The sequence below is a fragment of the Paramisgurnus dabryanus genome, chromosome 21 (genome assembly GCF_030506205.2).
Source record: "Paramisgurnus dabryanus chromosome 21, PD_genome_1.1, whole genome shotgun sequence".
Lineage (NCBI taxonomy): Eukaryota > Metazoa > Chordata > Actinopteri > Cypriniformes > Cobitidae > Paramisgurnus > Paramisgurnus dabryanus.
In genome coordinates this window covers 32,323,733-32,350,908 of record NC_133357.1, presented here as the reverse complement: position 1 = coordinate 32,350,908, position 27,176 = coordinate 32,323,733, and the positions used below count along the sequence as shown (strand labels likewise).

The following is a 27,176-nucleotide window of genomic DNA, read 5'->3' as shown; positions in this document are numbered from 1 at the left end:
CGGGTCTGTATGGCATACTATTCACAAGACTTACGATAGCGCCAAAATCGCAACCCGACCATACGTGCCAACCCGTTTGACTAAGGCTGGAGGCCCCACTGTCGTCGTTAATGCAGGTTCAGTGGCAAACGGGTCAGTATGGCATACTATTCACAAGACACACGAAAGCACCAAAATCGCAACCCAACCATACATGCCAAACTGTTTGACTAAGGCCGGTTGCCCCACTGTCGTCGTTAATGCAGGTTCAGTGGCAAACGGTGGCAAACTATTTAATGCAATTCATTTTAAGTGTTCATGCAGAAAAGGTTTTTATTTATTTATTTGGTTGGTCTGTGTTATGACCGTGAGTGCTTTGTTCCGTGAAAATAACTATTGCGAGTTAAGAACCTTTACTAGACAAATTATGCGAATGCTTTGTTGAAGAGAAAAGTTTTAGGTCTAGATTTAAAATGATCGACTGTGTATGATTCTCGGACATCGGTTGGTAAATCATTCCAGAGCTTAGGGGCTAAGTAGGAAAAGGATCTTCCACTTTTAGACACTTTTGATAGTCTAGGGATAATCAATAGGCCAGAATTTTGCGACCGTAGTGTGCGTGATGGATTGATATTCTCTAAGATATGAGGGTGCTAAGCCATTTAAAGCTTTGTAGGTGATTAGTGATATTTTAAATTGGATGCGATATTTAACTGGTAGCCAGTGTAAAGATGCCAGAATTGGGCTTATGTGGTCATACTTCTTAGATCGAGTAAGTACCCTTGCAGAAGCGTTTTGAACTAGCTGAAGCTTGTTGACCTGATTTGAATGGCATCCAGGGGCGCCGTAAAGGGGGGAAAAGTTAGGACGATTCTAAGGGCCCATGAACTTTTGAGGGCCCAGCCAAGGACTGTGCCGCACACGCAACCCCCTTAAGCTGAGCCCTCTTAGCTCCGCCCCGTCTTTACTCTGCGTTTTAGCGCCGTCTTCAATCCACGGTCTCACAGTGCGCGTGAACTTCAGAAGAGAACAAGGTGTGTGTATTTACTGCTATTTGCTATGATATCTGCATATGTGCACTTCCTTACTATAAATGCAGTTTACACAATGTGACGCTGGAGCAATACAATGCAGTTTTCTTTCCACTGTAAAGTCTTCGCTCTGTTCACCCCAGTTTAAAAAAACACAAGGGGATTTACGTTCCCTGTTTTGTGTTATGATTCTAACACGAAGTCAGCCCTTATAAGCTGTTTAAATTAACGTAGCCCGTATAAGCTAATTAACATAAACTAGAAATGCGATCGGTTACACACTGTTTTGTTTTGTAACGCAATATGCAAAGAAAGGATTTTTATGCAGTCTTAAATCGAGTTGGTTGTGATAAAACTGAAATGCGACTAAGGCTAAACTAGTCAAATTATGTATATTAAAGCTTCTCAACTTGCAACAGGGTTAAGAAATCAATGGAAATCTATGTCGTAATCTGCTATAATTGTCATTCATTTCATTTTAGAGCCCCGTTGATTAAAAAACAGTCTCATTTAATAACAGTATAGCTGTTTTCTTAAATAATAACTCAACCCTAAACCAACTTTTTTTAGTTAATGATCTGTAAGAATGGGGTTTTATTAGTGCTGTTCATTGATTTTAGTAAGTTTTTTGACATTTGGATATAAAGTGTTTCAATACTGGTGTAAAAACGTCTGAGTGCTGCCATCTTCAGGTTGAACGGTGGCTACTGCAGTTGAATTTTCTTATTGAATGTTGGGTCCAAAAAATGCCTTGTAATGTAAGCAGGTTCAAGCTCACCACGCCGCTTTGGTCAAGCATTGTTGACCCAGTCTTATTTCAGGCAGAATGTACATAGAAAAGATGCATTGTTGTTGTTCGCCATTTTTAAATGTTACAATGTTATTGGTGTGTGTAACAGCTCAAGTATACAGTATGTCACTAAGACTGTCTCTGAAAATCAGACTAAAGCCTCAAATCTTATTGTGAGATAAAAAGCATCACAGTTTAATTTAAAGCATTAATTTCACTATGATTTCAATCGCTGACATGACATTACTCAGTCAACATTAAAGATATCAAGTTTATATTTTCACAAATGTTCTTTACATTATATAGGATGATTTTATGTGGAAAACAGTAAATCACAAAGAAATACTTCAGCTGGGTTTTCACAGGCATGGTCACATTTATCTTTAATCTTTAAGAATGTTGCATTTTCTCTGAATATTTGATTTAATGTACTGTATTTTTCAATTAAATTTGCATTGCACAATAAATTATCTTAGCTGCAGACATTTTAGGTATCTATAAATACTGATAACTGTGGTCAAAACAATATCAAAATAAATAGTTCTGTATTATTAAATTACAGACAAAGATTTTGAATAGCTACAGTAGGTTGGATTGTATGTTTGGTACGAAATGGGTATGGGGGGGCCTGACCCCCTATTTTTTCATAGGGCCCAAAATTGCTAGCGGCGCCCCTGATGGCATCCCCCGAGTAGCGAGTTACAATAGTCTATTCTAGAGGTCATAAAAGCATGAATAAGCTTCTCTGCGTCAGATGTAGACAGTATATGGCGTATTTTTGAGATATTTCTAAGATGGAAGAATGCTGTGCGGCAGACGTTGGCGATATGACTATCAAAGGATAAGTTGCTGTCGAACATCACACCTAAGTTCCTAACCGTGGAAGATGGCACCACAGTACAGCCATCTATGTGCAATTTGTAATCTGACATATTATGTTTGTAGCAATGTGGTTCAATAATAAGTACCTCTGTCTTATTGGAGTTGAGCTTAAGAAAGTTATGTGCCATCCAGTCACTAACATCGCTTATGCAGTCTTTTAGCTTAGAAAACGTGTGTGTTTCGCTGGGATGCGAGGAGATGTAAAGCTGGGTATCATCCGCATAGCAGTGAAAACTTATGTTATGTTTCCTGATAATGTCTCCTAGGGGTAACATGTATAACGAGAACAGGATAGGACCTAAAACTGATCCCTGCGGTACACCGTATTTAACCAGTGAGTGATATGACTCTTCCTCATTTACATAAACAAAGTGATATCGATTGGTTAGATATGACCTAAACCAGGCTAGCGCCTGACCACTGATACCAACATAGTTTTCTAGTCTATTGAGTAAGATTGTGTGATCTATTGTGTCAAAGGCTGCACTAAGGTCTAGTAATATAAGAATTGAGATTTCACCACGATCGGATGTTAATAGGAGGTCATTTGTAACTCTAAGCAACGCTGTCTCTGTGCTATGGTGGGGCCTTAATATGGGGTCAGATTTGTTTCGTATTTCTGAATAAATATACTATGATCCACAAATAAATATAGAGAGTTTCATAAATATTTTTTAAATCCACAAATGCACAATAAGCGAACCATAAATATATGTTAGACATTTCATAAAAAGGAAGGAAATTCACAAATAAATAAAATGGGATTTGCAAATGATTTTTTTTTATAAATATATATTTTTATTTTATTTATATGTGAATGGCTTCATGCGCATTTGTGGATCGCTTTCTGTGCATTTGTGAATCGCTGCACACATTTGTGGATCGCTTTCTGTGCATTTGTGAATCGCTGCACTCATTTGTGGATCGCGTTCTGTGCATTTGTGGATTTGAAACATTTCTAACGTCAAGACGTGCACAAGAATCCACAAATAGGTGGACTCCGCCCACCGTCTACTCCAGCCAATCAGACAACAAGCACACTGTGCTGACCAATCGTGGCAAGATTTCCCTCCAACCAATCACATTTTGTTTTACTGTTAGGTTGGGAACACAGTTGAATTTCATCAGGCAATCATTTGTAGGCTGCATACATCATCAAGACTGTCTTATTTAAAAAAAAATAACTATTATAAAGTTGACTATTATTCTTAGTTAGTCGGTAATTGTTGTAAAATGCTTATGATTTGCGGATGTAATGCTCAGTTAACTTAAATTAAGCAGACGTGATGACTTATGCAGCCTGCATATGCGACCTCCGGAGGCTGCAGCCTTCCGATTGAGGAACGGGCACTGTTGACAGTTGTCAATAATTCTTTACTAGGGATTCTCTTAATACACTTTGTGGTAAGGTATGTCAAGGTTAATATTTGTCAAATTAAATTGATTAAAACCGGTTTTAGCAGTAGTTTACTCCACACGTGGTTCCTTCTGTTGCCGTGTTGGTTTGTTTCCTGGCTGACAGTAACTAAGTTTAGCATTTTGTAAATTCTGTTAATATAGCATATAGCCTTTCTTGAAATAATCCGGCTACAATCTTAACGACGTCTTGGTTTCAATTTTGCTAATCCCTTATGTAATATCAAACTCCTGTTCTCAGGTAATTTTAATCCTTTTAAGGTTCCATTTTAATGTGAGGTGGAAATTGGAAAGGCTTGTATAGTTTGGTCTGTTCCTGATTATTTATATTATTTGACCAAATTATCAATAGTTGAAGAACAAAATACTGTTTTATTAGATTATAATCTATAGTTTGGAATAATACTATATATAACCCATTATATTTACTATTAATTTAGTAATTTCCCTGGTTTTTGAAGCAATGCAACTTTGTAATAAAAACACTATATAAATAAATCTGGCTTGGCTTAACTTAAAAATAAATTTACACCCCATTTAGAAATTACAGATGTGTGTGTGTGTATTTGTTTACATTTAATATTTAATTTACTTAAGATATTGTGTTCTATATAAATCTGTACTACTTATTTCAGCACACTCTAACAAATGTCTGCATCTAAGCTTACACAAAGGATTAGCTTATTTATTTATTCCTTCAAATTATTGATTCATAAATAAATGAGTTCATTACACATTTCATTCATTCACTCCTGTCTACTGCAATTGCTGATTGAGAAACATGGCATTGACCTTCAGGCCTTGTTCATTAACACAGTATGACAAAAAAAATCAATATCCTCTTGAACTTGAAATATGAACACAAATTCATCCTTTACTTCAGAGAATTCCCCGCTCAGGACATTCCAGAGGGCATTTTGTTGATCGTCTGTAACACCTGGTCAAGTAAAGATGCAAGTCGTAAAACATATAAAAATCACATGAAATGATACGTAGCGTCTGTCATATCCCTTTTAGGCAAACATCTATCAGCTGAATGCACCCCCACCCCTAAAAAACACACACAATAAAAAACAAATAACATACCAGTTGTTTGATTGCATACTTGTGTAAAAATCCATCTTACTTCTATGAATTTTAAGTAAGAGCATAAGCTTGTTCAGAGCATAAAGGGAAAATAAAAACAACACTGTAAGACTATCTAACAGCTTTGACATATTAAACCTTCTTGACATTAAGATGTAGACACCACAGAAATTTCTTGTTCATTTAAAAGATACCATAATGCATAATGTGTAATTAAATGATCAGTTCTGTAGTAGGAGACGAGGTAAAACACATTTGTTTTGTCATGTCATAATAAAATGTACCACATTAGATACAAACTATCTGTAAGCAAATGTCACTACATAACTATAACGGTAGCGAAGACTACTCTGAAGTGTAGGGGGCTAGTTACGAATGAATATAGCAGTGTACCAGGGTGTCTGTCAGAACACAATAGAGAGCGTTGAACCAACTTGAGCTGTTTATTAGGCACACAAGAGAACATACATTAGATAGGAGAGATCCAGCATTCAGTATTTATGAGGTAGCACACACAGCACAGAACTCTGAATGAGAGGCACAACTTGGATAGCAGAGCAGTCATAGATGAAGTTAATGGTGAATATTGGTAGTAGTCCTTTAATGAAGCTCTGCACAGGATGAGGGTATGCTCCTTTAAGAGAGATAGGCCAGAGCTGTATTTATGAGCTTGGTTGCATGGCATGTGAATGGAGATGCATGAGTGCCTGGCTATATTTGAGAGCTTAGCCAGATCATAGGCAGGTGTAGATGTGGTTTCCCTGCAACAGATAACAACAGGATTCCCAAAGTAACACTAATGCTAATAAACATACATAACATTGACAAATTAGCTACAGCTTCTCCCCTCATACGTTATCAAAATAAAATAAACAGACGTGTCTCAAATGACACATTTTACACCATTAGCAGTGTTTACACAACGTATGTAATATAACTGACATTATTACAGGATAAACACATTGATGAACAGCAAAAGAAAGTGATTTATATAACGTTACAGCGTAGTAGATTCACAGTTTAGCTTATAACATGTTAGCGCTATTAATAACGGAAATTTTAACATGCAAACCTAACTGTACTCACTTTAATGACGCACATGAACACACCGCGTAACAATCTGGTGCTATTGTCTCCACAACAACATGATTCATGCCTCACACAGCGAGACACTTGTACAAAGCTAGCGCTCTTCCGCCATTGCTTTGAGTGAGCGACAGTGTTGGGAACGTTACTTTAAAAAAGTAATTAGTTATAGTTACTAATTACTTCTCAAAAATAGTAACTGAGTTAGTAACTGCGTTACATTATTATAAAAGTAATTAATTACCAGGAAAAGTAATTACTGCGTTACTTTAAAAAATCTAATATTTCAAATAACTTGAATACCCCTTACAAATTAAATATGTTAAATGACTAAAATGAATACTAAAGAGAAATCACAAATTTTTTGGCAGCATGTGACGATTTGAGGTGCTTTATTAGATCAGAATTACTTGCCACAGACGTGGAGAGACTTTTTCTTCATGGGCATAAGTTGCACATTACACAAACATTATTGCCTTTCACCTCAACAATGGAAAAGTAGTGCTTTATACTTCGTGTTTGCGACCGCTACCTTTGAGCTTGTTGTACTTGCCATCGCCCTGTCGCCGGTGTTTTCGGAGTGATTGATGCGCGATGACCGGGCTGCCTGTCAGTGCTTTGAGATGGGGCACAGTCATCAGCAGCACCGCTGCTCGTTGAAAAGAGAAAACGACGCGTATTTTCATGTCAGTCTACAAATGTCTCCAACCACGTCAGAAAAGATAGCTAGATTTGTCCTATAAAGTCGCTAAAGTGATAGAAAGTTGCTAAATCTAGCGACAAAGTGACAAAGTTGCTCAGACTATTTTACACTGCTCGCTCGCTCAGACTCAGTCGGACTGTGCGAGTGGGCGTGCCTGTTTGTGAACTCTGCCTTTGGTTGGCTAACGTTGGAGACTAAGCCAATCACCATCAGCTATGTGGTTCTCCCACCCCCTCTAACACACAGACACACCAATCAGCATCAGTTATGTTTCTCGCAACACACACACACGAGAAAATCAGTGTTTGGCTGAGAGAGTGAGCATACGCGGGTGAAAATCACTACAGTTAGATCAATTTTAGTAACGCGCAGCATTTTAATGTCAGTAACGATAACGGCGTTATAACGGGGGAAACAGTAATTTATTTGATTACTCGTTACTGAAAAAAATAACGCAGTTACTAACGCTAATTACTTATAACGCCGTTATTCCCATCACTGGTGAGCGATACTCGCTGTCATAATAAAAGTCCTCCTCCGTCTGGGTCTTTTGCACAATGTTTCTAGAAGAGACTCTGTGATTGGTTGAAGGGAGATCGTGCCACGATTGGTCAGCACAATGTGCTTGTTGTCTGATTGGCTGGAGTAGACGGTGGGCGGAGTCCACCTATTTGTGGATTCTTGTGCACGTCTTGACGTTAGAAATGTTTCAAATCCACAAATGCACAGAACGCGATCCACAAATGAGTGCAGCAATTCACAAATGCACAGAAAGCGATCCACAAATGTGTGCAGCGATTCACAAATGCACAGAAAGCGATCCACAAATGCGCAGGAAGCCATTCACATATAAATAAAATAAAAATATATATTTATAAAAAAAAATTCATTTGCAAATCCCATTTTATTTATTTGTGAATTTCCTTCCTTTTTATGAAATGTCTAACATATATTTATGGTTCACTTATTGTGCATTTGTGGATTTAAAAAATATTTATGAAACTCTCTATATTTATTTGTGGATCATAGTATATTTATTCAGAAATACGAAACAAATCTGACCCCATACCTTAATCCTGATTGGAACTTTTCATATGTACTATTATTTGTCAAGAATGTGCGTAACTGGCTTGCCCCTACCTTTTCTAATATTTTCAAAAGAAAAGGGAGATTTGAGATTGGTCTAAAGTTATTAAGTTCTCCTTGGTCAAGCTGTGGTTTTTTAATCAGCGGTTTAATAACTGCTAGTTTGAAAGCTGTTGGAACGTATCCTATTTCTAGCGATGAGTTAAAGATATTTAGAACCGGGGTTGACACTACAGGGAATACCTCTTTAAGTAGTTTTGTGGGAATGGGGTCTAATATACAGGACGATGATTTGGATGATGTGACTAGTTTAGAGAGCTCATCTATTGTAGTAGGTTTAAATGAATCAAGATGTTTGTATGGTAGTCTAGTGTTAAGTGAACTAATGGGTAGATTGGGCTGCCTGGGTAGCTACGATGTTTTCCCTAATAGCCAAAATTTTGTTAGAAAAGAAGTTCATGAAGTTGTTACTATTGTGTTGAAGTTTACTATTGGTTTCTGTTTGTTCTTTGTTTCTAGTCAGTTTCGCAACTGTGCTAAAGAGGAAACGAGGGTTATTATGATTCTCATTTATAAGCTTGCTAAGATATGTAGATCTGGCGGTTTTAATAGCCTGTCTGTAGTGTTTAACACTCTGTTTCCATGCTGCACGCCATACTTCTAACTTTGTGCTTCTATAATTTCTTTCCATTTTTCTAGCTGCCTTTTAAAGGGCTGCGGTGTGATGGTCATACCATGGAGCTGGCGTTTTTTCTTTGAATCTCTTTTTTCGAATGGGAGCAACGGCATCCAATGTGTTAGAACAGACATTGTTTAGGTTTTCTATTACAATATCTAGATCGTCACAGTTATCTGCTACATGTTTCATTTGGGACAGGTCTGGAAGAGTGCTAATAAAGCTATCTTTAGTGGTGAAAATTATTGTTCTGGCTAGTCGGTAGCATGTTGTGGATTGAGTGATCCTATCTAGAAGTACAGTGTATGACACAAGGTAATGGTCAGAAACTGCATCACTCTGAGGTGATATTTCGACGTCATTAATATTGAGTCCGAGTGACAGAATTAAGTCTAATGTGTGCTTACGAGTATGCGTTGGCCCTGTCACGTTTTGTCTAATATTAAGAGAATTTAGAACATCTATAAACGCACGTCCTAATGCGTCTTTTGGGTTATCCACATGGACATTAAAATCACCAACAATAAGAGCTTTATCTACAGTGACTACAAGCTCAGATAGGAAATCTGCTATTTCTTTAAGGAAATCTGCATGGTGGCCCGGTGGTCTATAGATTGTCACTAAGGCAAAAGAAAGCTGTTTGTGGTTACGATCAGTTATTTCCATATTTAACAACATTACTTTAAATGATTTAATTTTAGCTCCGATTTTTGGTTTACTTTAAAAATTGTGTTGTATATTGTAGCTACACCACCCCCTCACTCTAAAAATGGTTGGGTTAAAAACAACCCAATTGGCAACCAAGCGCTGGGTAAATATTGGACAGATCACATGCTGGGACACACATGGTTAAAGTAACCCAGCACGTTGGGTAACACATTTTAACCCAGCAGGTTGGGTTGTTGAGAAAACCCAACATGTAGTCATTTTAACCATTTATGGGATTAATATTCTGGGTTTTGGGTTATTCTTGCTTGGTTATTTTTATCATGTGCTTTATTGTAAATCAAGACCATTGTTAACAGCAAATAAATGTTTATTTGACTGAAAAATAACTACAAACTCTTACATTTTTACAGTTGTAAGTTGCAAAATCATTTAAAGGACTGCTTACTGACCCAAGTATAAATATATTTATAAAATATCATACATTGAAGTAACAATGTAACAGGTTGAATCAATTCGTTTGAATTTAAGACAGAATTTGTAATTTTACAGTATATAAAGGAAATACTGAAATGTACATAAACAAAACTACAGCAGTGTAAGAAAAGAAACAATGTAATTGTTACAGGGCTCCACACTAACTTTTTTCACTAGGAGCACAGTGGCCCCCAACTGAAAATTTTAGGGGCGCAACCAGAACATTTTGGGGCACACACTGTAAATCAACATGCTTACCAAATATTCACATTTCTACTAATTTCCACTGTATTACTAATAAATACTTTAATGATAGATCCAGAAAGTACAATGTGCTGTTTTTAAATTCAGTGTCACATCACAAAAAAGGTCAAATTTACTGGAAGCACATGCACACTTTCAAATTTTGGTTGCAAAATGCCACCATTTGGTGGCAGTCTGGAGCCCTGTGTTAAATAAAAAGTAAAGTCATTCATAGATGTGTAAAGTTTTTTTACAGAACAAATGTTTTAAGTTTCACAGAATGGAAAGTATTTGACTAAAAATACTTCATTTATTAAAGTTACTCATCGCGAACAAAGATGTACAAAGGAATCGAACAGGAGAGGATTCATCCATTTGAAAAATGACAGACTACAGAAATTCCCATAGAAGCACATTGCCTGGGGTATTTATTTTCAAGCACTTAAAATGACTTTAAACCAGAGACTGTAAAAAATATGCAAGTAGTGTCCGTGACGTCACCCATTGGTTTGTGAAGAGCATTTTTGAAGCTTAAAGTAGGCAGTGCGTGCCGTCGCCATCTTGGCCGAATTGCAGTTTAAATCACTTCCGTATTCAGAGAGACTGATTGAGAAAAAAGATTGAGAGATCTGCTACATGTTTCACATGGCCAGGATGAAAGGAAAGGGTTTCGAGGATTCTGTCCAGAGATGAAATTCCACCACATTTGTTGCAATCTACAAAAGAGGAAAAAACTTTTAGTGGTCTGAACTGAATGATCAGATTTAAGTATTCAGAAAACCATGTGGGCCAAGTGAATTATACATTTTATAAAAAGTATAAGGCTTTCTTTTGCATCCCTGGCCGCATTACCATCACGTGTGAGATTTTTTTTTCCAAAAATGCAATGGCCTGTTGTCAGTTTGCAACAACAAAGGCTGCAAACCACACAGACGGACAAATAGGATGATCTGACTATAAAGAATAAAGTGCTGCAGTACTAAATGTAGCAGATAATTAAGACATTCCCAATACATTTTAAATAGGAATTATTAAATGTTATACTTACTGGCTGAAGTTGTATGAAGGTCTTGCTAGCCTCATCAATGGATGGACGTTAAAACTCTGCACACTCTAAAAAAGAATGGGAAAACAACATCACATCTGATCTCTGCTAAAAACATAACATCTCTGTTAAAGTATCAGCCACAGATCAGAGGGTTGGTCAATATACATTTGAAATCACAGGAGACAACCCAAAAATATTATGAAATTAATATAAAATAGTAACTAAATACAACTCAATAAGACATCTTATTTCATATAACACATATAAATGTTTGTTAACCGATAGTCACTTACACGCAGCCTCCGTCTTGGTGACAAATACGTTTATATTTTCAAGTTCATGTCCAAACACTTAAATTATTGTTTCATTTTAAAAGAGAGGAACAAGCAATATACATATAAGACACCGGTTCTTGGAAACGCTGTTTCGTTTTCATTTATCGACGCGTTACCTGCCGTACAGACTGTGAAGTGAATGTGCTGATTTTCCCTGCCTCAGTGACAGAGTAGACGCCGGCTCCATAATATCCTCCGCCACCGGTAAAATTAACATGTGCTCGCACCTCGCGGTCTGTCTTTACATATCGAATGACAAGAAAGCAACTCGTTTGTCGCTAAATTTAATTTAACAGCGTCGCTATCGCTTGTTAAGCTGGGAAATGGAAAACTATGCGCGTGTGTGACACAAAAAGCCGAAGTGGGGATGCGGAGGTCGACTCGGTACTGGTTTTGACTCGCTTTGTTAAAGGCTTACAGAAATTGTCATGAGTTAACGTAATCAACCGTTTGATGGGGATTTTGTAACATCGATTTTATTAATTTTATTAATATGCCATATCAAACATCTTAGAACAATTATTCGAGTCAATTTGTGTAAATGGCGATCTGAGGTAACAGTCGCCATTCCTCCAAATTACACCCGTCGTCTTAGTCTGTATAAATTAACACGTTGCTATCTCGCAAAATGTTATAATCTTGTTTATATTAATGAAATGTTCACAAAAACATATAAACTTACCTTGAAACAACTGCTTCCAGTGACTCTGTCCTTTCACGACGACCGTTGCTGAGCACATTCAAACATCAAGGGCGCGGAGCACATGAGCCTCTTCAAACAACCCAACATAATAACCCAGCAGTTTTAACCCAACACCTAGAAAACTGAAACTACCCAAAAAGTGTTCTAAATGTAAAAAAATAACCCAGCAAAACAACCCAACAGACTCAACCCAGCATTTTGGGTTAAAAAATAACCCAGCCATTTTTAGAGTGCTCTCCCCTTTAATCGAGGTTCGTGTTTATAATAATAGTCTTGTGGGGTGGATTCATTTAAACTAATGTAGTCGTCTGCTTTAAGCCAGGTTTCTGTTAAACAGAGTGCATCTAAGTTTTGGTCTGTAATTATTTCATTGACAATAGGTTCTTTATTGGTAAGCGATCTAATGTTAAGAAGGCCGAATTTTAACATTCGAGAATTATCTGTTAATGTATTGTTTTCTAATTTTATATTAATCAGATTTGTACCTGATGTAACAAGCGGTGCCCTGTATTTATTTGTTCGGGGAACAGATACAGTTGAAATGTGCTGATATTTCGGTAAGATTGACTCGAAGTGCTGGGATATAAGTGGTCTTGACATATCACGGCAGTTAACAGATGGACGGTTAAGCCGATCCGTCTGTTTCCTGACCTGGGTCCTGGATAGTCAGACTATATCAGAATTAAGACTATTGATCAGATTTCTAGTGAGTATAGCACTTCCTTCCGATGACGGATGAAGGCCATCTCGGGTTAGGAGGAATGGTCTTCCCCAGAAATGCTTCCAATTGTCTATAAACCCTACGTTATGCTGAGGGCACCACTTTGACATCCATCCATTGAGAGACACTAATCTACTATGTGTTTCATCTCCCCGGTAGGCGGGGAGGGGACCAGAGCATATTACATTGTCTGACATTGTTTTTGCAATTTCACACATCTCCTTAATAGTATCTTTGGTGATTTCCGACTGGCGTAGCCTGGTGTCATTCGTGCCGGCGTGAATAACAATCTTAGAAAACTTCCGCTTAGCATTAGCCAGCACTTTAAGTTTGGATCTAATGTCAGACATTCTGGCTCCCGGTATACAGTCGACTATGGTGTTTGGTGCCTCAATGTTAGTGTTCCTGAGTATAGAATCTCCAATGACTAGGGCACTTTTAAAAGGTGTTTCAGCTGGTGTACTCCTTAAGGGATCGAATCTGTTAGAAATTGCTGTAACGTTATGGGTCTTAGAAGGACGCCTTATATGACTATGGCGCCTGACAATCACCCAGTTTGACCGCCGACTTGACTCTGATGTCAGAACCGAGCCATGCGTATTTTGATAAACACTATGCGCGCTCGATACAGTATTTGTAATATTTACATTAGCATCTGATGTCGGAACCGAGCCATTAGTCTTTTCGCTTGATAGATTATTTGCAACAGTAACATTAGCGGTTTTGCTATCCTCAACTAGCGTTCGGATGCGCGATTCTAGTTCAGCAACCTTCTCAGTTAACCTTAATACTTCAATACACTTAGTGCATGTAAACCCCTCTATGCTAACAGCAGAAGCTAAACTATACTTGTGGCAAGTAGTACATGTTACAATAACAAGCGGAGTCTTACCGCTTTCATGCTGGGCGATGGCGTCTTCGTTTACCCGAACGCGGTCCCCGGAGCTGCATCGCGTGGGGTGTTCGGTTGTGACACGCCTCGGTCGCCTGCGAACGTCTGGGGCCAGGGTGATGTGGGGCTTGCTGAATCTGCGAAGGCCGGACAGCGGTTCCTCCACAGCTTCCCGATCGCTTTCATGTTGAGCGATGCCGTCTCCGTTCAGTCGTTCACGGTCTGTGAAGCTGCATCGCGTGGAATGCTCGTTTGTTGCGCGCCTCGATCGCTTGTGGACGTCGGAAGGCAGGGTGAAGTGGGCGCTGTAAATCGCGTTGGATCTGCTAAGACCGGGAAACAACTCCTCCACAGCTTCCCGCTCAGGTGAGGACAGGTCAGAAAAGCATATATCAGATGAATCCGCCCTTAGATCGGAAAATGCTAGCTTCAGCCTCCACCGTTTGTGGATGCTAGCGGGCTATATGCTAACACTGGGTGTTTATTAGTGATAAATAGTTTCACGTGGTAGTACTGCGCAATAATCGTCACGGTAAAGTATTCCTATGTAAAACTAATAAGTTATATTATATAAATAGGAATAAGATGGTAAAAAAAAGGATTTTAGATGATGAACTCGACGGAGCTACGATGCACGATCTGTTCAGCGTGACGTCACAAACCGGATGTGACGATAACCAATGAGAGTGACCCCTATAAAAAAAGAGTTTTATATAGTACTGATAAGACCAAAGTCTAATAATAATCGAGTGCTCGTATCGCGTTAAGATTAAATGGGAAAGCAATAGTAACATTATATATATATATAGTATATAAGTATAGTTTTATTAACTTTTACCTCGTGCCAAAACAATAACAACACAAAAGACACTAAATATGAATAAGAAACCACATAACAGTTTCATCATGACACCAAATAGTGCTGATTTGATCTCATTTTTTTCCATTTTGACACAGGCAAGGCCAACATCAGAGCCAGGGAATCCCTGTCAGAGATGTAGCCCAGATAGGGCGGTGGTCAGCGGGGCGAGTGAACACTGATGTCCGCTCATGCTCTGGTTCTCGTACCGAATCTTACAAAGCAAACGTTTAAACAGGCGCTATCTTCACTAATCGACTGCAGATTTAAATATAATACATATATAAAAAAAACACATCAAAGATGGCGCCGCAGATGGCAGCCTCTGTGTTTGGCTCTCCAGTTTTAGTACTGTTTTTGTTTGTTTTTCCTGTTTTATGTTTGTCAAACACGGTCAGTTTCACTAGGGACGAGCTGCTAAACATTCGGCAGAACACTCCACATAGTCTGTTACCTGATTTCATTTATTCTGACGTTTTGCTGAACGTTGTAGCTGGCGGAGCAGCGGTGATGTTCAAGCACTTCAAGACGCGCAGATGTGGTAAGCGCGCCGGTGCGTTCGCAAAGCTCAGACAGCGCGGATTCAGAACGGCGCTGCCTAGCATCCATCTAGCGAATCTTCGCTCTCTTCCGAACAAAACGGACGAACTCATCCTGCTCTCCTGGACAAACAGAGACTTTTCACACTCAGCTGCGCTGTGTTTCACGAAAACCTGGCTGAATGACGCGACCCCGGACAACGCGTTAAGTCTTCCAGGCTTTCAGCTGTTTAGAGCAGACCGCGACAAAATATCAACGGGGAAATCGCGTGGCGGAGGGACATGTCTCTACATCAACGAAAGGTGGTGTACAGACATAAAAGTGTTAAAGAAGACGTGTTGTTCAGATCTAGAAACACTCATCTTTAACTGCAAACTGTTCTACTCACCGCGGGAGTTTTGTTCATTCATTCTCGTGAGTGTTTACATTCATCCGCAAGCGCACGTGAGCTCAGCTCTACAGAAACTTGCTGATTTAATCACAGACACGGAACAACAACACCCAGACTCTGTTATTATCATTCTAGGGGACTTCAATAAAGCAAATCTCTCACGTGACCTGCCAAAATACAGACAGCATGTTGCATGTCCCACCAGAGACAGTTATATATTGGATCACTGTTACACCACAATAAAGAATGCATATCACTCTGTCCCCAGAGCTGCTCTAGGTCTCTCTGACCACTGCCTGGTTCATCTTATACCAACTTACAGGCAAAAACTTTAAACTGCCAAACCTGCAGTAAAGATGGTTAAGAGATGGACTAACAAAACAGAGCATTACAAGCCTGTTTCGACCTCACTGACTGGGGTGTCTTCGAAGCTGCTGCCAGCGATCTGGACGAGCTTACAGAGACTGTAACTTCATACATCAGTTTCTGTGAGGATATATGCATTCCTACCAAGACACATCTAACGTTCAACAATGACAAGCCATGGTTCACAACAAAACTTAGACATCTTCGTCAGGCCAAAGAGGACGCCTACAGGAAAGGAGACAGAGTCTTGTACAATCAGGCCAGAAACACACTAAATAAGGAGATTAGAATGGCTAAGAGGAACTACGCTAAAAAGCTAGAACACCAGTTTTCTGCCAACGACCCTGCATCTGTGTGGAAAGGTCTGAAAGCCATTACCAACTACAAGACACCTCCCCCAGTCACTGAGGCCAATCTGCAGCTTGCTGAAGACCTGAATGAGTTCTACTGTAGATTTGAAACTCCCAGGCTAACACCCCACACCCGCTCCGATCATCTCTCCACACAACCACTAACACCTCCAGCAACCCCCCTCTCCCCCACACCTGCACATCAGATCTGTGAAGAAGCTGTGCGCCTAGCCTTCAGGAAGAACAAAAGAAGGAAGGCACCAGGCCCAGACGGTGTAACACCATCCTGTCTGAAAACTTGTGCTGACCAGCTGGCCCCCATCTTCACACAGATCTTTAATAGATCACTAGAGCTGTGCAAAGTCCCCTCATGGCTTTTCTGAAGGACATCACTGGACCCTTACTAGACCCCCTGCAGTTTGCTTACAGAGCTAACAGGTCGGTAGACGATGCAGTCAACATGGGGCTGCACTTCATCCTGCAACACTTAGACAGACCAGGTACTTACGTGAGGATCCTGTTCGTGGACTTTAGTTCCGCTTTTAACACCATCATCTCTGCACTCCTCCAAACCAAACTAACCAACCTCTCTGTCCCAAGCTCTATCTGTCAGTGGATCACCAGCTTTCTGACAGATAGGCAACAGGTGGTGAGAATTGGAAAATTCACATCCAACATCTGCACTATCAGCACTGGTGCCCCACAGGGTTGCGTCCTCTCCCCACTGCTCTTCTCCCTGTACACCAATGATTGCACATCAAAAGACCCCTCTGTCAAACTCCTAAAGTTTGCAGACGACACTACAATCATCGGCCTCATTCAGGACGGTGATGAGTCTGCTTACAGACAGGAAGTTAAAGAGCTAGCAGTCTGGTGCAGTTACAACAATCTGGAGCTTAACACGCTCAAAACTGTGGAGATGATCGTGGACTTCAGGAGAAACCCCCCTGCACTCCCCTCACTCACCATCATGAACAGCACTGTGACTGCAGTGGAGTCATTCAGGTTCCTGGGCACCACCATCTCTCAGGACCTGAAGTGGGACACTCACATTGAGGGCGCACTCACATTATCCAAACCAAACCAAACCAAGCCCCAGCGCGATTGTCACCCCTCCCTACTCCCCCAGATGCACGCACTCACACTGTACTTCTTATCGATCCGAGTCCGGGCGCGCTTTCGTCATTAAGATGCGATTGTTTTGAAAAAAGCAGGAAGTAAAGCTCTCTCTTAACACTGGAACCCACCGTAATGATAAGTCTGTGTTTTTCATTCGGAGTCGTTTGGTGCGCGATTACAGACAGCCCTCTCACATGTCATCATATTGCTTAGTTAATCTGTCACGTGCGCAGCTCAGACATTCACGTAACCCCGCTGCGCGAATCAAAAGGTTTTTACGGAGGCAGATGAAGGTGAGTGGTCGCGCAGCTGACGTCTTCACCTTTTGAATCGCGCTCAGGCGCGATTGCGCTCACACCACAGCCTTCCGCGCCTGAGCCCAAGTGAACCGCGCTCCGGCCCACCTCTGCAACCCGGCCGCGGCGCGATTAAACAATCCGCGCCCGGGCGCGGAACGGAGCGATCACACTAGTCAAACAAACCAGGCTTTGGGGGTCAAACGCGCCCGAGCGCGGTTTGGTTTGGATAATGTGAGTGCGCCCTGACTCTATTGTTAAAAAGGCCCAACAAAGGTTATACTTCCTTCGCCAGCTAAGGAAATTCAACCCGCGACAGGAGTTGCTCATACAGTTCTACTCAGCTGTCATTGAGTCTGTTCTGTGCACTTCAATAACTGTATGGTTTGGGTCAGCTACAAAATTACATATCAAAAGACTACAAAGGACAATTCGGTCTGCTGAAAGGATTATTGATGCCCCTCTGCCATCCCTCCAAGAACTGTACATATCCAGGTTGAGAAAAAGGGCTCAGAAAATCACTCTAGACCCCTCTCACCCTTGCCATCTGCTTTTTGATCTCTTGCCATCTGGTCGACGCTACAGAGCACTAAAAACCAGGACAGTCAGGCACAAGAACAGTTTCTTTCCCGAAGCAATCTACCTCATGAACAGTTAAATGTTCTCTACTGTGCAATAATAATAATATGTGCAATAACCTTATAGAGTATGTATATAATATGTGTATTTTATGTTCATATCTTGCTTTATTATTTTATTTCTATTCATATTTTTATCTTTATTTATCTGTGTGTCGTTTGTTGTCTCTGTCCACTGGAAGCTGTGACACAAAAAAAATTCCTGATATGTGCAAACATAACTGGCAATAAAACCTCTTTCTGATTCTGATTTCTGATTCTGATTCTCGACTGAACTAATCATAAAACTACACTTTGTGACCAAGAAACGGTAATATAAAGAAACGGCTATTCCGTCCATTGAGTTCTTATGAGATTCAAAGTAGCAGAAAGGGTTACCTGTCATTCTGGCCGCCCTTAAATCCGTGGCGGTAGAAAGTTGTTCCCAAACAAAGAGGCTTTTAAAATAACTCCGTTGTTGTTTTCTAGTTTTCGTTTTTCAAACGTGTGCCGTCGAACTGTTGTATAAAAGCAATATCGCTCTCGGAGTCGTGTGATATAGCTCTATATCAGGGTTCACCAAATGGCGGACCCCGGTCCGAATCCGGACCGCAAGATGCGTCGATCCGGACCGCAAATCCTTTTGACGCAATGAAATAAATAAAAAGCAAATACTTTTTAACGTTATTATAAAATCCTTTTTATATCAGGCACTTAAAGGCAGCTCAGTAGCACTATTTGGGTCCTACCCTTATGCAACAAACATATATTTCTCAATATATTACATGACAATATATTTAATGTTTCTCCATATATTGTGAAATTTACAAAGTAATATATATCATGATATATTATATAAAAATATATTATATATATGTAAGTGATATATTGCAATATATTATACAATACTGCAATTATTGCCGTTTTCATATATTGATTAAATACATCTCATTATACTATTTAATATATCCCATAATATATTGGAAATATATGAAGTAATATATTGATGCATATATTCTAAATGCATGTAATATATTGAAGTATATATTGGCAATATATGTAGTAATATGTTGATAAATATACTCTTAATGCATGTAATATATTGCAGTATATATTGGCAATATATGTAGTAATATGTTGATAAATATACTCTTAATGCATGTAATATATTGCAGTATATATTGGCAATATATGGAGTAATATGTTGATAAATATACTCTTAATGCATGTAATATATTGCAGTATATATTGGCAATATATGGAGTAATATGTTGATAAATATACTCTTAATGCATGTAATATATTGCAGTATATATTGGCAATATATGGAGTAATATGTTGATAAATATACTCTTAATGCATGTAATATATTGCAGTATATATTGGCAATATATGGAGTAATATGTTGATAAATATACTCTTAATGCATGTAATATATTGCAGTATATATTGGCAATATATGGAGTAATATGTTGATAAATATACTCTTAATGCATGTAATATATTGCAGTATATATTGGCAATATATGGAGTAATATGTTGATAAATATAATCTTAATGCATGTAATATATTGCAGTATATATTGGCAATATATGGAGTAATATGTTGATAAATATACTCTTAATGCATGTAATATATTGCAGTATATATTGGCAATATATGGAGTAATATGTTGATAAATATACTCTTAATGCATGTAATATATTGCAGTATATATTGGCAATATATGGAGTAATATGTTGATAAATATACTCTTAATGCATGTAATATATTGCAGTATATATTGGCAATATATGGAGTAATATGTTGATAAATATACTCTTAATGCATGTAATATATTGCAGTATATATTGGCAATATATGGAGTAATATGTTGATAAATATAATCTTAATGTATGTAATATATTGCAGTATATATTGGCAATATATGGAGTAATATGTTGATAAATATACTCTTTATCTATGTAATATATTGCAGTATATATTGGCAATATATGGAGTAATATGTTGATGCATATATTCTTTATGTATGCAATATATTGCAGTATATTGTAAAATACATGAGTAATATGTTGATACATATATTCTATATATATGTAATTTATTGCAGTATATTGATAAATATAAATAATTGTCGCTTTTAATATATTGCACGTGAATATTATATATGTGTTTATATATCTCAAAATATGCAATATTATATTTACAAATATCCACCATATTGTATTCCGATTGATATGCAAAAATGTATTAACAATATATGTACAGATATAGTGTCACATGTATGTTTACTATATTGTAGAATATATTTTAAATAATATGTAAAATTATATAGAAATATATACATAAAAATATGTACACACATTTATACCACATATTAACACAGACTAATGGATAATCTATCAAAAGCCACCTTTATTTTCTTTTAATCAGGCACACATACTAAAACTAATTTGAGGTAGAGAGCTAAACAGACCTATTACAACCACAAGAGATTTTGCACATGGTCAGACAATGTGGTTTGCTTTACATTACATAAATGTCTTGCATTACATTAACATAAATTACATTTTAAAAGAGTGACATAAAACAGAAAATATACAAAATATAAATGAAAGCAATTTAAATTACAAAGGTCTATTTATTTCAAACTTTCAGCAGTGCCGTTATACAGTTAAAAATACAATATAAACAAAATGCACAGACAATAATAGATATAAACAAACTTTCAAGGAGCTTTGGCAATGTGAAAAAGCAAAGACATAAATTACCAAAAGAACAGGCCTTTATCCTGGCTAGGAGTCCATCTTGGCTCTTCACTGGTTTAAATTACTTATATACCCATGCTTTTGCACTTCACCTGGTGTCTTAGCTCGCATATTCTACTGTTGATGGATTTTCTAACATCAGCTTCGGCCGTGGAAACTGGTTTAAAACAGCATCTGTGGAACAAAACAACAACGATTACTCTCTCCCTTCTCACTCCTTCCCCTCTGGTTCACAAAAATCTCTCCTGGAAGAGATGCAATCAAAACTGGAAAGCACCACCTCTGAAAACTATGTACCTTGTAAAGCTTGAAGTTTTTCCTGGGTTGAGAGCATGCCAACGATCAGTCTCCTTCTCAAGTTTTACTGGTGGTTAGCAAACAACTTTTAGGTGCATTACCGCCACCTACTGATTAGGAGTATGAGTTAGGACTATAGGTCAGGACCAGAGATGTATAAAGTACTAGGGACCCAGACTTGAGTAAAAGTACAAGTGCTCTATCAAAAAAGTGACTTGAGTAGAAGTTGAAGTGCTCTTTAAGCACAGCACTTAAGTGGAAGTACTAAAGTATTAAACATGTTTTGTACTTAAGTATTGCAAGTAGTTTATTTTAAAATATACTACTCAAGTACTGAAAGTAAAAGTACAAGTATTGTGTAATGTAGTTATTAAAGAAAACAGTCAAAAGTTTGAATATAATATTGTTTATATTATTTCAAATGTTTTAGCTAAAGGACACTCACAATTCCTTTGGCTGTAGCAGGAGTACAAAGACAGGACTGTTCAGATAATTTAGATTAATTTAACCAAATAATTAAATATTAGTCGATATAATGGTAATAGGTACAGTAAAGGTACAAGGTGTTTCAATGAACTTAAGTTTCCTTCTTTCACGCACACTCGCCCTTTCTCACGCATTCTCTCTCTCTCTGTCTTTCTCGCGCACTTTGGTTCTCTATTTGCTTCACTTTGTCCACAACCCCGGCTCATATTTGGGAGTGAGAGGGAGGGAGGGGTCCGCCCTTCACTATCTCCGATTGGTTTAGATACACGATCTGTGTGTGTTTCTAATGTGTATCACCGTTCTGGCAGTGATAATGTGGGTTTGGAATGATTCGTAACATTTGAGTGTAACGAGTAACTATGCAGCACATAAAAAATGTATCGGAGTAAAAGTATTAAACTCATCGAAAATATGTACTGAAGTAAAAGTGGAAGTAGGAGAAAAAATATATACTTCAGTAGAATACAGATACTGTCTTTTAGTACTTAAGTACAGTAGTGAAGTAGTTCTACTTCGTTACTATACATCTCTGGTCAGGACCTATCAGCCTCATTGTTGCTAGTCACAGGTATGTGTCCTTGTCCTCTCCTCGCGCCTGAATCTCAGCTTCCTACTCAAGCATTATGCTCCATCGCCTTTGGCACGCATTCTGGTTGAAGCAGTCGGTGCTGAGTAGAGTACTGACAAATGTAGAAAATGAAAGAAAGGTCTCTGCTGTTTCAATAAAACTGTTATTTGTGTAATGCAGATTTTTGTCTTTAATATTTTCTTTAGGCTATATGCCATGCATATTCATGAATATGCTGTAGTTGTTTATTTGGAAAGAAAAAAAAATTGTTAAATCATATATACATACATACATACATACATACATACATACATACATACATACATACATACATACATACATACATACATACATAGCACATCCATATATTCATGGGCATTGCTAGATATAAAGCTCTACTGGGGCACAGGCCCCCCATTTTTTGCTGACTTTTTTGAAAGCCTGCTGTGTGCAAGAAGTGTGCAACACTTCTATACAATGTCCTTTGCTCAACCCACTATTCTACAGTTCAACAGTTACTGCAAAAGATACATATATACAAGTATAATCTTCGTTATACCTAACATTATTACACATTTCTTGAAACTATGCCTCATATTCTCAAAACAGTAAAGACAATTCCATAAAGTCTCACACAATACTCCAAACATCATATTTTCAGGTCAAAATGAAGCTCTACACTCAAAACCATTCACTCTTACTGAAATACCAAACTTTTCCCTCAGACAACACACACAAGCTTTCAAAAACACACACACTACAATATAGTATTACACACTTGTGCAATCAATTCAAAACAATATATCCAAAACTGGTAAGTTGCTTGTGGTTCTCCCCCTCAAAAACCTTTTCACATGACCAAAAAGACACAATCAATGTATGCATTTTTATTCATTCATGTGCTATACACAGCACAACTGTAAATTGTAATATTTCGCCTCAACATCCCGTCTTAGTTCTGGGTCAGGCCAGAGAATCTCATCCACATCACAGGCTATATTGGTCCTAGCCAAACAGCAAGGGTAAAATCCTCTTGCCTGATCCACCTCTTGCATTCATCTGCTGATATGTCTATCTGTATGGAAGGCAATTTGATGCATTTCTTTATTCCAGTAGCATAGTCCAACAGTGTATGCACACTAAAGTTACTGTATAGAGCAGTCTTACTGTAAGTACACCTATCTGTTTTCCTCCCTGAAGGCTCTGAAGATGGAGGCATAAGTAAAGCGACTCAAATTAGGCTTTACTCGTTGCTCAGCCTCCCTCATAGTCATACCATGGACCAGGACATGGTCAACTAGAGTGGCTTGTATTTCACCTTGAAATTGCTTGTCACCTTGCCCTTCATCTCCTTCCTCCTCTTTCACCACGTCCTCCTCCTCTTCCTCCTCCTCCACTATGTCCTCTTCCTCCTCCTTCACCACGTCCTCCTCCTTTCCCTCCTCCTCTCCCTCCTCCTATTCCTCTCCCTCCTCCTCCTCGACCTATTTCTTCATCATGTCCCCTCCCTCCTCCTTTACCATGTCCTCTTCCTCCTCCTTCACCACGTCCTCCTTCTTTCCCTACTCTTCTGCCTCTTCCTCTCCCTCCTCCTCTTCCTACTCCTCCTCGACCTATTTCTTCATCATGTCCTCTCCCTCCTCCTTTACCATGTCCTCTTTCTCCTCCTTCACCATGTCCTTCTTCTTTCCCTCCTCCTCTTCCTCCTCCTCTTCCTCGACCTATTCCTTCATTTCTCTGTGGATCCATTGTTTCAAAGCTCAATGAACAGATTCAGGCCCTTTTATGTATCTATTGAAGGATCTGATTGCTGTGTGTTCAATTTTGACTTTTAGTGTTTCCAGCTTGGTAATTGTTTGCTAAGCTGTGCTGACTTGAGTGAACAGTATTGAATGCTAGTGCTTTCCATATGACCAGATGGTGTAAGCACTGAGAAATGTAAGGATTTGTGTGTAGAGTTTTGAAGTAACAGTTCACCAAAACTGACTCATGTGTTAACCAAGGTGAAAAAGTAGTACACTTCCATAGTGTATTTTAAGTGCTTTATTTTCGCACACTAATTTTGTACTTAAGAAGTACTTAAGACAAATTTTTAGTATATTAAGATGTTCTTAAGATCATCTTAGTGTACTTCACTGTGCTATTTTGAGACACCATAAATATGAACTAAAATGTGCTAAAAATGTATTTAAAAAATGTATTTATGTACCACTTGTAGTAAACTTGAACCCATCTTTGTATAAAAGTTGTGTTCAAGATTAATACAAGTGTTAACTAAATAAGTTTTTTTATACAGAGATAGTATGTTAAAAGTGCATGTTAGTTCATATTCATGGTGCCTCAAAATAGCACAGTGAAGTACACTTAGATAATCTTAAGAACATCTTACATCTGTCTCAGCAACAATTCAATTCTACAGACTTGACAAGGTTTTCCTGAGATTTTTCCTCTAATGTTTCAGACCTGATCGGGTGAGGATGTAGTTTGTCTTACCTCCTTAAAACTCATCATCTCTCTTGTCTGCTTCGCTTTCCCTGCTTTGCACAAAACATGTTCATCTAAAGAAGCCAATAATGATCGAGTCAAAATAAGATTATTATTATTATTTAGAAACTTACTTTAGTCTGGTCATGTTTTCATAAGCTAAGTCACTCGCGTGGCATCACCTTTTGAATGCGGTTGTGTGCAATGCGGATGAGCGCAAGACGTGCGCGGACATGGATACGTGCGTGCACGAGTCAATGCGACTGCTTCGTTACAAGCGTAAATTGGGTAACTACATTGCATATAGATCCGTTTTTGCCGCGATTATCTTTGTAAAGGAATACACTATTTAACTGCTAAAATTTAAACTTGAGATTTACACCGGGGCACAAAAGATTTACACTGGGGCATGTGTCCTGGTTAAAGGGGTCTAGCGATGCCCCTGCATATATTGCAGTATATTAAATCATATAAAGACAAACTATTACATGGAAAAACATAGTGCCCTTTTTGGTCTTGGTTACAATATATTTTGTATCAATATATACATGTATGGTCTATTCATATACTGCAATATAATGGAAAATATACATATTAAATCCTATATATGGGAATATACTGCCTAATATATTACATGATATTTTCTATGCATATATTACAATATATTGGGAAATATAAATATTAAATCCGATATATGGTAATATATTGCCTAATATATTACATGATATTTTCCAATATACTGCAGTATATGTTTGTTGCATAAGGGTACACCGACCCAGATTTGAGTGCTGCGCGCCGACACAAACAATCTCAGACATGCAGTGAAGAGAACAGAGAGTGAAAAACAATGGCATTCTCATAAATTAGGAAAGTTGGTGCTGAAAACTTCTTTTTTGAGGTGGGTGGAAAAATACGCATTTATTCTTTCTCATTTGCTTGGAGTCTGTTGCAGTTGTCAAAAGTGGTAACATTAAACGCTATTATTATGAAACTAAACATAGACACTTTAAAGAAACTTACCCTCAGCAGTACGAGGGAAGGGTGCAAAAAATAAATGAACTAAAAGCCCAGTATGAGCGACCCACACGGGTCCTCACTCACTTCCACCCAAAAACGAGCCTATGAGTGTTCACTGAAAATACAGTGGATTTTAGGAAAGCATAACAAGCCCGTTACAGATGGGGAAATAGTGCATGGATGCTGCGTGAAATATTTTTAAATGGAAAAGAAAGACATGAAGTGAGGAAAAGTATATTTAAAATGTTAGCTGGAAAGGAAAGGACAAAGCAATTTCTCCCACTAAAGTTCTCAGTCAGATTAATGTATGCAAGTTAACATAAATGTAATGTGATTTTTTTTAAACTAGGAATATTATGCTTCCATCTTTAAGTTAAACTCAGTTTAACCTCATTTATTTTATTTGAGCTTATTTACATTTTTATAGACTTAAAGGAACAGTACAAATTAAGAGAGAAAATCCATATGAATTAAGAGAGATTATTCAGAATACATGATAACATTACATTTTGTTCAATAAAAGCAAATATTTACACTAATTTCTTTAGTCTGGTGAAAGCCGTCAATTTATGTTTTACGTGCAGTACATAATTGTCCGATCCTTGGCTTGGAGGAGGGTTCATTTCTGGGCCTCAAGCTATTTTAATTGAAGACCCCTGCTCTATATCATCACGGCTGTGATTGCCTCCGGCACCCGGCCTACGGCCTCGTGCCTCTGGCCTAATCACAGCCGTGATGATATAGAGCTATATCACACTCCTACTCGAGCGATATTGCTTAAATATATAATATTAAGTTGGAAATATTTATAACAATATATAGGTATGAATAACAATAATCAAATAGTATAATAACCAAATGAGTACATATTAAATTCAATTGAACTCACTTACTGAGAAACCTCAATGTAAACAGTTCAAATGTATCACACTGTAATACACACCAAGCAATGAATATTTTCTCAAATAAAATATCTACACACTCTTTCTTTTAAGAATTGTTGTAACTGTGCAACTGTACACTCTAAACAACACTTAAAGTGCCCCAAGTTTAAACGTGAACACAAAATATTAGTGGGCCCACTCGCACACGTAAACAATCACACACACAACCCCACCCGATGCAGGCCTGTGTTGTTGCTTGTGTGCGTTGTGGTCTTTGAAACTACAAAAATGGCCTCTTCACTCAAATGAGCAA

General features: G+C 38.2%; 1 protein-coding gene across 2 annotated transcripts in view; it reads left to right on the top strand.

Moving 5' to 3' along the window:
* pacsin1a (protein kinase C and casein kinase substrate in neurons 1a) overlaps positions 1-27,176 on the top strand; it is a 315,211-nt gene that overhangs the window by 87,821 nt on the left and 200,214 nt on the right. The gene's annotated exons all lie outside the window — the stretch shown is intronic.